Source organism: Monodelphis domestica, chromosome 1 (assembly GCF_027887165.1).
Source record: "Monodelphis domestica isolate mMonDom1 chromosome 1, mMonDom1.pri, whole genome shotgun sequence".
Taxonomy (NCBI): domain Eukaryota; kingdom Metazoa; phylum Chordata; class Mammalia; order Didelphimorphia; family Didelphidae; genus Monodelphis; species Monodelphis domestica.
Window position 1 is genome coordinate 711,169,336 of NC_077227.1, and position 11,179 is coordinate 711,180,514.

Sequence of the window (11,179 nt, forward strand, 5' to 3'; positions counted from 1 at the left end):
CTCCTGCAACTCCTAGGGGGCTATAAATGGATTTAAAAGCTTTTCTTAAATATAACTGTAAAATTGGACATGAGTGCGCAGTGACATCCACAGAGGGAACCATCCTTTGAGAGAAAGTTGTTGCATATAAAGAAAATACCATTTTTTAGGCTCCTCCAGTCTCTTGGGCCATTTGCTTTCTATTTTTGATGACCTTGTTTTTTCCTTTCCTCCTAATCCCAGAAAGGACCCAGGGTTGTGTTTTTTTTTAATTATATTTCTGTTCGTATCTGTTTTAATTCTCCCTTTTTTCCATTACCTGGTCCCCTGCTATGTTTTACATCATTCTTATCTGGCTTTTCTTTTTATATTTAAAATTACTACAGAAGGAGAGGAGGATTTTCTTCAAGAAAGTTTAAGGATTAGGATGACAAAGAGATCCAAAATGAATTGCAGCCCTCCTGAATCTAAAAAGCAACTGAAAGGCTAAGTGGTAAGATGGATGCCTTAACACAAGGCACACTGGAAACAATGACAGACATGGGAAGACTTACATGAACTGATGTCAAGCGAAGGGAGGAGAGGCAGGACAAAAAGCACAAAGGGGGGACACCAATTGAAATGGAAAGAATAACCACCACAAAACAAGTGAAACTGGATGTTGTAGAACTATAAAAAACAACTTAGCCCCAAAGAAGAGATAAGACGTTTTCTCACGCACACACCCTCCCTTTGCAGAATTTGGTGTGCAGTAGATAGAGCACTGGACCTGGAATAGGAAGACTTGAGCTCAAATTTCTTCTCAATCACTTACTAGCTGTATAACCCTAGACAAGTCAATTAACCTGTTTGCCCTAGTCTTCTCATCTGTAAAATGGGAATAACAATAACATGTATTTCACAGGATGGAGGGGAGAATCAAATGAGATAATTAAAAAGCATGGGGGGGTGGGGGGGAACAATTAAGTAGCACAGTGAATAGAGCACCAGGGCTAGAGATGGGAGGTTGTGGGTTCAATTCTGGCTTCAGACACTTCCTAGATAATCAACCCTGGACAAGTCATTTAACCCTGTAAGATTAAAATTAATATTCAATAACTCCAATTATTATATTTTATAAGATTTATTAATAATCACTTGAAGTAGAGGAAATAAAAAGACAAAAGTAACAGCCTGGGTAAAGATAAATTTTCCCAATTATGTTAGTGGGAGAAGAGCATGAAAGGATGGGGTTATAGAAACTTTATCTCCAAAATGTACAGACCTATCATGAGGATGAAAGTGGAATTCTGGGAAATGGAGTCCTAGGACACAAAATTCTAATTACACAAGCCAGTTGCCTAGCCCTTACCCCTCTTCTGCCTTAGAATAAAAAAAAAAATTTAGTACTTATTCTAAAAACAGAAATTAAGAGTTTAAAAATTATTTGTGGAAGCTAAGTAGCACAATGGCCTGGAGTCAAGAGGATCTGGGTTCTAGATACTTCTTAGCTAAGTGACCTTGGGCAAGTCACTTAACCTCATTTGCCAAAAAAAAGGGGGGAGAAAAAAATCACTTTCCCCATAAAAATCATCTAGCACAGTACCTGGCTCATAAGTGCTACATAAAGATTAGCTATTAGTATTATTTTATTTGGAAATGTAAGATTTAAATTAATATCCAATAACTCCAAGTATTATATTTTATAAGATTTATTAATAATCACTTGAAGTAGAGGAAATTTAAAAAAAAAGGAAAAGCCTGAGTAAAGAGAAGTTTTCCAGACCAAGTTAGCAGAAGAGAGAGAGGGGGGACGGGGTTACAGAAACTTTATCTCCAAAAGATAAGGACATAACTTGAGGATGAAAGTGGGATTCTGGGAAACAAAGTCCTGAGGTACAAAATTCTAATTACACAGAGTAAATGACTACACACTATCACAGAATGTCTCAAAGTGTTGATCATATTTTTTCTCTTCCTCTTTAAAAAAAAATCTTTGTTTATAAGTAATGGTTTTCTAGTAGAGTAGAGAAGGGATACAAGGGAAAATTGAAATGATGTCAAAACAATAGACATCAATGAAAATCTATAATGAAAATAAGAGCAGACTCAAACATTGAGAGTAGACCAGGAAAAATTATTCCATATCTTCAAAGAATGGAGGAAGTGCAGAGAGGAAAACACATTAGAGTTCTGTCCCTTTTGACACTGGTGGACTTGAAACACTAATCTTCCTTGATATGTGCTTGTGAGGAAGAAACAAAAATCAAAACTAAGATTTCGTTGGCCCTTCTGCAAACTGAAAGGTATTCAATAGATACTTTTTAAATTGAATAGAACTATGGTAAGAGGAGGCAAAAATGTCTGATATTCTCACCCACCTTATGAGGAAAAAAAAAAAACATTGCCTAGTGTAGTTTTTTTGTCATTCAGTTTTTTCAGTCTTGTCCTACCTACTCTTTGTGACCCAGAGATACTGAAGTAGTTTGCTATTTCCTTCTCCAGTTCATTTTACAGATGAGAAAACTGAGGCAAATAGGGTGAAATGACTTGCCCAGGATCACACAGCTAGTAAGTGTCTAAGGCTGGATTTGAACTAAGGTTGGATTTGAACTCAGGCAGAGGAGAGTTCCTGATTCCAGGCCCAACGCTTTAACCATTGCACCATCAGACTTCCAGATATGGCCAGGAGTGATTATAAAATGAGTCCAGGTTCTCCATCTTCTTTTTTAAAACAGCTCCCCTCCTGACTTGTTCTCTCTCTCTCTCTCTCTCTCTCTGTCTCTGTCTGTCTCTGTCTGTATCTCTCTCTCTCTCTCTCTCTCTCTCTCTCTCTCTCTCTCTCTCTCTCTCTCTCTCTCTCTGTCTCTGTCTGTATCTCTCTCTCTCTCTCTCTGTCTCTCTCTCTTTGTCTCTCTCTCTATCTCTCTCTCTCCCTCTCTCTTTTTGGTCTTCCATACTTGACTGTTGACTGACACATAATAAGTGTTTAATAAATGCTCATGGATTGACTGAAAAGGGTACCTCAATTCATTTTTCCCTCTTTTTAGTTAGAATATGTTTTTATGGTTACATGATTCATGATTCCCTACCACCACCACTCTTTCCTGCCCCCTCCTAATGATGACAAGTAGTTCCACTGGGTTATACATGTATCATTGTTTAAAAACTATTTCCATGTCATTCATATTTGCAGTAGAGTGATCTTTTAATATCAAAACCCTAATCATATCCCTATTGAACTACATGATTGATCATATGTTTTTTTCTTCTGCATTTCCTCTCCCACGGTTCTTTCTCTAGACATGGATAGCATTCTTTCTTATAAGTTCCACTGGTTTGTCCTGGGTCAGCATTGCAGCTAATAGAAAAGTCTATTACATTTGATTGTGCCACAATGTATCCATCTCTGTGTACAATGTTCTCCTGGTTCTACTCCTTATGCTCTGCATCAATTCCTAGAGGTTATTCCAGTTCACATGGAATTCCTCCAGTATATTATTCCTTTGAGCACAATAGTATTCCATCACTAATATATACCACAATTTATTCAGCCATTCTCCAATTGATGGACACCCCCTCATTTTCCAATTTTTTGCCACCACAAAGAGCATGGCTATAAATATTTTTGTATAAGTCTTTTTCCTTATTATCTCTTTGGGCTACAAATGCAGTAGTGGTATGGCTGGATCAAAGGGCAGGCATTCTTTTAAAGCCCTTTGTGCATAGTTCCAAATTGTCCTCCAGAATGATTTAACCAATTCACAACTCCACCAGCAGTGTATTAGTGTCCCAATTTTGCTACATGACCTCCAATATTTATCACTTTTCTTTGCTGCCACATTGGCCAGTCTGATTGTTGTAAGGTGGTACTTCAGAGTTGTTTCAATTTGCACTTCTCTAATCAGGAGGGATTTAGAACACTTTTCATGTGCTTATTGATAGTGTTTATTTCATCATGTGAAAACTGCATACTCATGCCCCTTGATCATTTGTTGATTGGAGAATGACTTGATTTTTTTGTAAATTTGACTTAGTTTCTTATATATTTGGGAAATTAAATCTTCATCAGAGAGTTTTGTTATTAAAATGTTCTCCAAGTTTTTTTGCTTTCCTTCTAAATTTGGTTGCATTGGTTTTGTTTTTACAAAATCTTTTTTAATTTGATATAATCAAAGTCTTTCATTTTACATTTTGCAAGGTTCTCTATATTCTTGGTTGTATAATGGAAAGTACAGTAGGACTTACTGTCTTTGATGTGGACATTATTAATACAATTTAAGATTATATCATATTATATTTTAGTCATTGAAATACACTGATGACTCATATTAAACTTGTGGTCCTCTAAAAATCCAAAGTCTTCTTTCATATACATTATCATTTTTAAACACTTACCTTCTGTCTTAGAATCAATATGGATTCTAAGGCAGAAGAATGGTAAGAGTTAGACAATGGAAGTTAAGTGACTTGCCCAGGATCACACAGCTAGGATGTGTCATAGAGATTATTGATAAGGCACGTTTCCTCCCTCATATTCTTAAGCTATTGAATTTTTAAAAATCACTTTTGAAGCTAAGGATGACAACAGGTCCAGGGTAAGAGATCCAGATATTGAAAGTGACTGAGACAAGTGGGTGAACAGTGTCCTAGATTTCAGGAGATGACACATATGGGAAAAGAAAATAATGTGTGATCATAAGAACATAGATTTGAAACCAGAAGAAACCTTAGAGATTATCTGGTTATTTCTTCATTTTTATGATGAGAAATGTTAGGCTTAGAGAAGTTGTGACTTTACTAAAACCACATAAATCAAATATGACAGAGCTAGTCCTGTCAATATGATAAAGGTGGTCCTCTGACTCCAGACTTAGGGCTCTTTCTATTAAGTCATGTTGGCACAGAGCAATAATCAGGAAACATTACTAGGGAGCAAGAAGTATGCCAACACCTCCTCCTGGCTCTATGAGTCAAAGGCAGTGAGAGAAATATCAGGATCTAATACAATGAGGTTTACTATTATCAGAAGAAAACTAGGTATGAATAGGTTAATTCAAGAAGGTAGAAAAGTCCCTTTTCAAAAAAGAACATGGTGGAAGCAAACAAGGAAATAAAATCAACTTTGGTTCAGTGCTTCTCTTCATCTCCTATATCAAGCTATTATTTAACAAATGTGGCTGACTCTTCTTATGAAACATCTTTGCATATTTTTCATATTTACTTAAGAACATATTAATTACACACACACACACACACACGCACACACACACACACGCACACTAGAATGCAAGCTCCTTGAAGGAAAAGACATTTTTCATTGTTATATTTATATCTCTAGTATCTATCCAGTATCCAATTGAATTAAATTGAATTTCTTTCCATTCTCACCACCACCATCTTAGTTCAAGCTTTTTATCATCTTATGGATGGATACTTGCAACAACTTCCTTAGGGCTGCACTTTTCAACTTTCACATCTTCTCCTACCATCCATATTGCATATCCCAGGCAAATTAATCTTTCCTAAATAGCTTTCAGTGATTGTCTAGCTCATGCCACATCAACTCTAAACTCTTATGCCTGCCTTTAAGGTTGTCTATTGTCTAGCACCATTCTGCCTCTTGACCTTCCCTATCATTTTCTGTCACACAGCAGTCCATGGAGGAACTGTTCTCCTGTAATTTCCATTACCTGGAATATCGCCCTTTCTCTGCTGCTTTGAGTCATTCTGCAAGGTTTAGCTCAAGCCGTGCATCCCCTGAGAAACCTTCCCTAATAACTTTCAGCCTCACCCTCTCTTATTTAAACTGGCGCCAAACTTAGAGTGTAGCACTAACTTATAATCTATCCCACTACTCAGCTCTAAACACCATTATAGTTTCTAATTTCTGGTGTGTGAATGTTTTTTTCTTTGTACTGAACCATAAGCATTCTGAAGATAGGGATCCCTTCTCAGACTTCTTCTAGATCTCTACTGTACTAAATCTATTACTAAGCACATAGTATCTTTCCATATCTCAAAAATCTACACCTTCATCAGCATGGCTATGCCCTTTACCAATATGGTGCTTGAGGGTAGCTGTGAACAGCAACAACAACAAAAGAAATGTGTCATGTCTATTACCACGTCCAGGTAATAAGTCATTCTGAACAAGAAACATTCTGGCTCTTCAACACAGGAGTCATCCTTCGGCACAGACTGAGTCCATTGCCAGGCCCACCATTGAATCTTTACAGTTTATTGTTTACCAAGCAGCTCCACTGGGATAAGAGTAGGAATTCAGTGGGTGAAGCAAATAATACACACTTTCCGATATTCATTGATTGATTGAAACAACAAAAATAATTCAACTTATATTTATTGTGTCTTGTATATATGAAGCACCTTTATTTTCCTAACTGGATGTTCCCTTAGACTTCATGATCTTTAGAAACTCCTCATCTTTTAAGATGATATCAGTTCTGAAGCTCACATTTCAATACCCTGTGTCCCTGGGGCCTTTGCCTTCCTCTGGTTGGAGAAGGAAGTGATGAACATCTGGGATCTCCTCCCACATCCTTTAGAATTTAAAGAGGGCACCCAGAGCAGTCACTTCAGTTCCTAGTTGTTTTTCTGGACTTCATGATCTCCAGAAATTCATTATTCTGCAAAATAAAATCATCTCTGGACCCCATTTCCTCAGATTATTTCTCAATTATGTTTCCATCCCAGATACCCTCTCCCCTTTCTACTCCCCATTTTTCAGCTTCTTTCTGTGTTGTCTTTCCCCATTAGATTGTAAGCTCCTTGAAGGAAAGGATTGTCATGCTTTGCTGTCTCTAGCACTCTAGTACAGTGTCTGACACATAGAAAACAATAAATATTCATTGATTCTGAAGCTCTGACTCCTAACATCACTCAGTCATGCTTCCTTTCTCTTTAGTTCATAAACTCAGAAATGGAATTTTATTATGAGTTATATAGAGGAACTTAATTTGAACCCTAAAAGAAGCTAAAAAGTTCACAGAGAAAGAACTGAGCCCCAATGTTCAAAATTACACTTATTTTGGCTCATTATATATCTTTAGGGCCAATATTTTTTGTGGGAACCAGATGATTAGTGACCTCTAAATGAGCCTTGGGAGAAGGCTTTTCTGTTGACTGCACATTCCTTAGCATACAAAGCTAAACTGCTACTTAATGAAAGTTTCAGAAATCAAGCAGGATTTGGGGGTGGCAGATAATGACTCTACAAAATTCAGAGGTTCCCTACCTTTCTCTGAGCCAGATTGTATAATTCTCTATTGTCTTCAGGCCAGGCAAGTGACATAAATGTGTTCATCTGAGAAGCTTAATGCATTCTTTTACAGCTGAAATCAAGGCCTAGTACCCCTTTTCCTTTCTTCCAGCAAACTTTCCCAACCACAGGTTCTTGGGAAAATCACTTTCACATTATGTTTTTCTTTGTATTTAAGGAAAGAATATTTCCCAGAACAAGTTTTAACAAACACAGAACACTGAGAGCAATGTCTTAGATAGGAAAAAAATGATGTGGTTACATTTCTTTTGAGAATTGAATCAATGTCCCTATTTATTCACATTTGCAGCATCTTACACCATAATTTCTGGGAAAGAGAAGTGGTGAAATAACACAAGGAAGGAACACCAAAATTTATGAGGTATCTGTCCCCTCATCTGGAAGAGAAAGCTAATAGTTGGCCATCAGCGTCATGTCAGAACAAATCTCAGATTGAAGAAATGACTTTGCAGAAGCTGGAGGCTTCTTAAACTTTGGAAAGAAGACAATTTTCTATACCCATCTCCATCCATAGAGGGCTCCGTCACTGTCACACTTGGACCTGCTATTATTGGTGGAGTCATTGACTCCAATATGTCCCTGAATTCTCAACCCTTCTAGCACATTTCAAGCATCTAAATATAGGTCACCCCAGACAATTAGGAGAGAAGCTCCTGTTTTTGAAAGATAGTCAGCATGCAGAAAGCCCAGTTTGCAAATGAGTTATCAGGTGATATGGTGTTTGGCCTCAGATGGCATGATTGACAAGGGAACACTGTGTTCCTAGATACATTATTTAAATGTGTTGAGATATGAGATCTTCCGGACTAATTACTTCGAAGGCTATATTAATCACAAGACACTTTAATACCCAATCAATACATGCATTTGTCAATGACCTTGTGAATCACCTCCACTTTAAGTCAACCATGTGGCAAAAGATATGTCTAGATGTCCTGAGGATGGGATGGTGATGTGCCAAATGGACCATCCCCTGCTGCTTAGTGGTGTCTCATTTTATAAAGCTTTATTCCAGCCCCTCAGATGTGAGATAAAAAAAAAAACAGAAAGACAAAAGCAGGAATGGGACTAGATCAAGATTATACAATATTCAATCTTTTACTAATTTTCTTTCTGGGAGAAAATTAGGTAATAGCCAGGCTGCCAAGTGGATCGCATTGCTCTGGGAAGTAAGAAATGTGAGTCTTGGCACCAAGACTCTGGTTTGAGATTACTTAGGGAAAAAGTCGAAAGTCTGTATCCTCAAAGTTATCTCATTGTCTCTGTAGCCTGGCAACATGGCAAACTGGCTCCAGGATTCCATTAAGCCCTCTCTTAGCCATTATGTAGAACCAGGGACTGGACCCCTATCATCCCTTCCACTCTTTCTACCATTTTCTCAGGAATGACCAAATGAATGTGATCTCTTCTATTGTGAAGGCTAAAACAAAGTATTGCCTTTGGATTCCAATCAGAATCGCTTTGGTTCTGGCTTTCATTGGCTGTCTCCTCCTTCATATTCACTCACTTCACGCTCACCCTTCCAGCATCCCTAGACCCCTCTTTTCTCCCTTTCTCATATACCCTTGGAACTCCCCATCCTGCTGTTAATAAACTGCCCTCCATAGAAGAATTATGCCTTCCCTCTGTAGAACACTTCTTTATATCTTGAATTTACTTATCTGTGCCCATGTTGTCTCCCCTTAATGGAATGTAAGCTAATACAGAGATTGTTGGGCTTTGTCTGTGTATCCCCAGAACCTAGCACAGTTATGAGCACAGGCTCATAGTAAGTTATCACTTAAAAATCTGTTGTGTTGTAGTTGTTCAATCATTCAGTTGCACCCAATTCTTCATGACCCAAAAAATTCTATGGTCCATGGGGTCCATCTTGGCTAAGATACTGAAGTGGTTTGCCATTGCCTTCTCTAATGGCCAAGAGAAGTTAAGTGACTTGCCTAGCATCATACAGTTAGTAAGTATCTGATGTCAGAATTGAATCACATAAGTCATCGGCTCTTGTCTTTCTTCAGTTTGAGGTCAACTAGCGCAGAATAGTCAGACGCTCCAGTCATATTCCTGAGAAAGGCCAAAACCAGATCAAAGTGAATTTGGGAAATATTTAACAAAATGAATAAAAATACTAGAGAATGTGAATAACCTTAATATGTGGCTTTCTTTTTTCTTCTTTTTAAAAATAACCCTTTCCTTCCATCTTAGAATCAATATTAGATGTTGGTTCCAAGGCAAAAGAGTGGTAAGTGCTAGGCAATGGGATTAAGTGACTTGCCCAGAGTCACACAGCTAGGAAATGTCTGAGGTCAGACTTGAATCCAGAACCTCCCATCTCTAGGTCTGGCTCCCAATCCATTGAGCCACCTAACTTCCCCTAATAGGTGGTGTTTTTCTTAACAATAATTTTTTTCCAGATTATATGTCAATACAACTTTAAAATATTTGTTTTCTGATATTTTTGCAACCCATGTTCTCTCTTTCCCTTTCACCCCTTCCCAAGAAGGCAAGTAATATGATATACGTTATATATAATCATTATATGTGTTTTTTAAACCAATATGGAGCCAATCAGCATGCTCCAGTGGCCCATTTCTATTTGAGTTTGACCCAACTGAATTATGTTCAGTTAGACAAAAGAGCACTGTGGTACAAGAAGAATGATGGACATAGAATCAAAGATCCTGATTTCAAAACTACCACTTACTACCTATGTGACCACTGGCAAACTATTGAGCTTCTCTAGGCCTCGGTTTCTTCATCTGTAAAAGAAGGGGATTGGATTAAATTGCCTCTAGATCTATGATTGCCCTTGCACAAATTTTCCTGAAACTAAATAAGAAAAATTTCATACAAAATGAAATAAAGGACTCCTCATGATGAATGGATAACAGATCAAAGCTTCATTTAGAAAAATGCATAGAGCCAGGAAAAATAACAATATGCCAATAAAGAAAGCCTTTGAGAGCTTTAGGGAGCTTTGAGGGAAGGACCTAGTGGGTCTTCCAGTTATAAAAATAGGTTATTTTAGAAATCCTGGCCTCAGAAATTGACTTTAGGCATTGGAATCTCCACTAGAGCTTTCCAAGGACAATAGACTTGGAAAAGCCCATTTCTGGTTCAGCCAAGAAATGAAAGCTAATAAAATGTGGAAAGGAACTGATTTCTTATCATTGGCTCAGTAAGCATTGGTCACTCAAACCTGATAACTAAATGTTGGTCATGAAACCCTCCCTTCTTCATCTTCAGCTCTCAAGCCAGGGTAATGGATTTTCTATTTCCTTTCTGTTGTGACCAGTGACATCTCCAGGGTCCAAGTATGTCTTACAAGGGCCAACACTAGACAGGTCTAGGATCTGTGGAGAGCAAGAACCAACTAATCACAAGTGGAGGGACTGGGGTGTTCATTCATTCATTCATTCATTCATTCATTCATCCATCTGAACCCAGTTTTCCATCATTTTCTTGGCAGTGGGTTTGTGGTAAGCTCTCCTCCAGTAAATCAGTTCTACCTGGTGAAAACTCCCTCTCTTCTGCCATCACTGGACCACTGCATCCCTCTCCAAGACCGGGGCATTAGGGAACTCCCCCCCCCCAACATGATCCCTGTCTTCTAGTCTTTGCTGTCATATCTGCAGCTCCTCAGCAGCTGAGAGGTGAGCCTGGCCATTTCCCTCTGGTCTCTGGGCCATTTTTCCTCGACTGCTTTTTTTTTTAAATTTTATTTTATTTGTGGTCCCTGTCATTCTGCCGGGGCAAAGGGGTAAAGAGATCTGACACTAAGTGCGGGAAAATGCTGTATCTGGAATCTATCTTCCAGACGGCAAAAGAATAAAAATTCATGGCAGGACAGCGGCTGCTGACACGCTCCCAAAGACATATTGCAGGTAGCATTATTTATTGTGGCAAGGAGTTCATAGAAGTGCTACC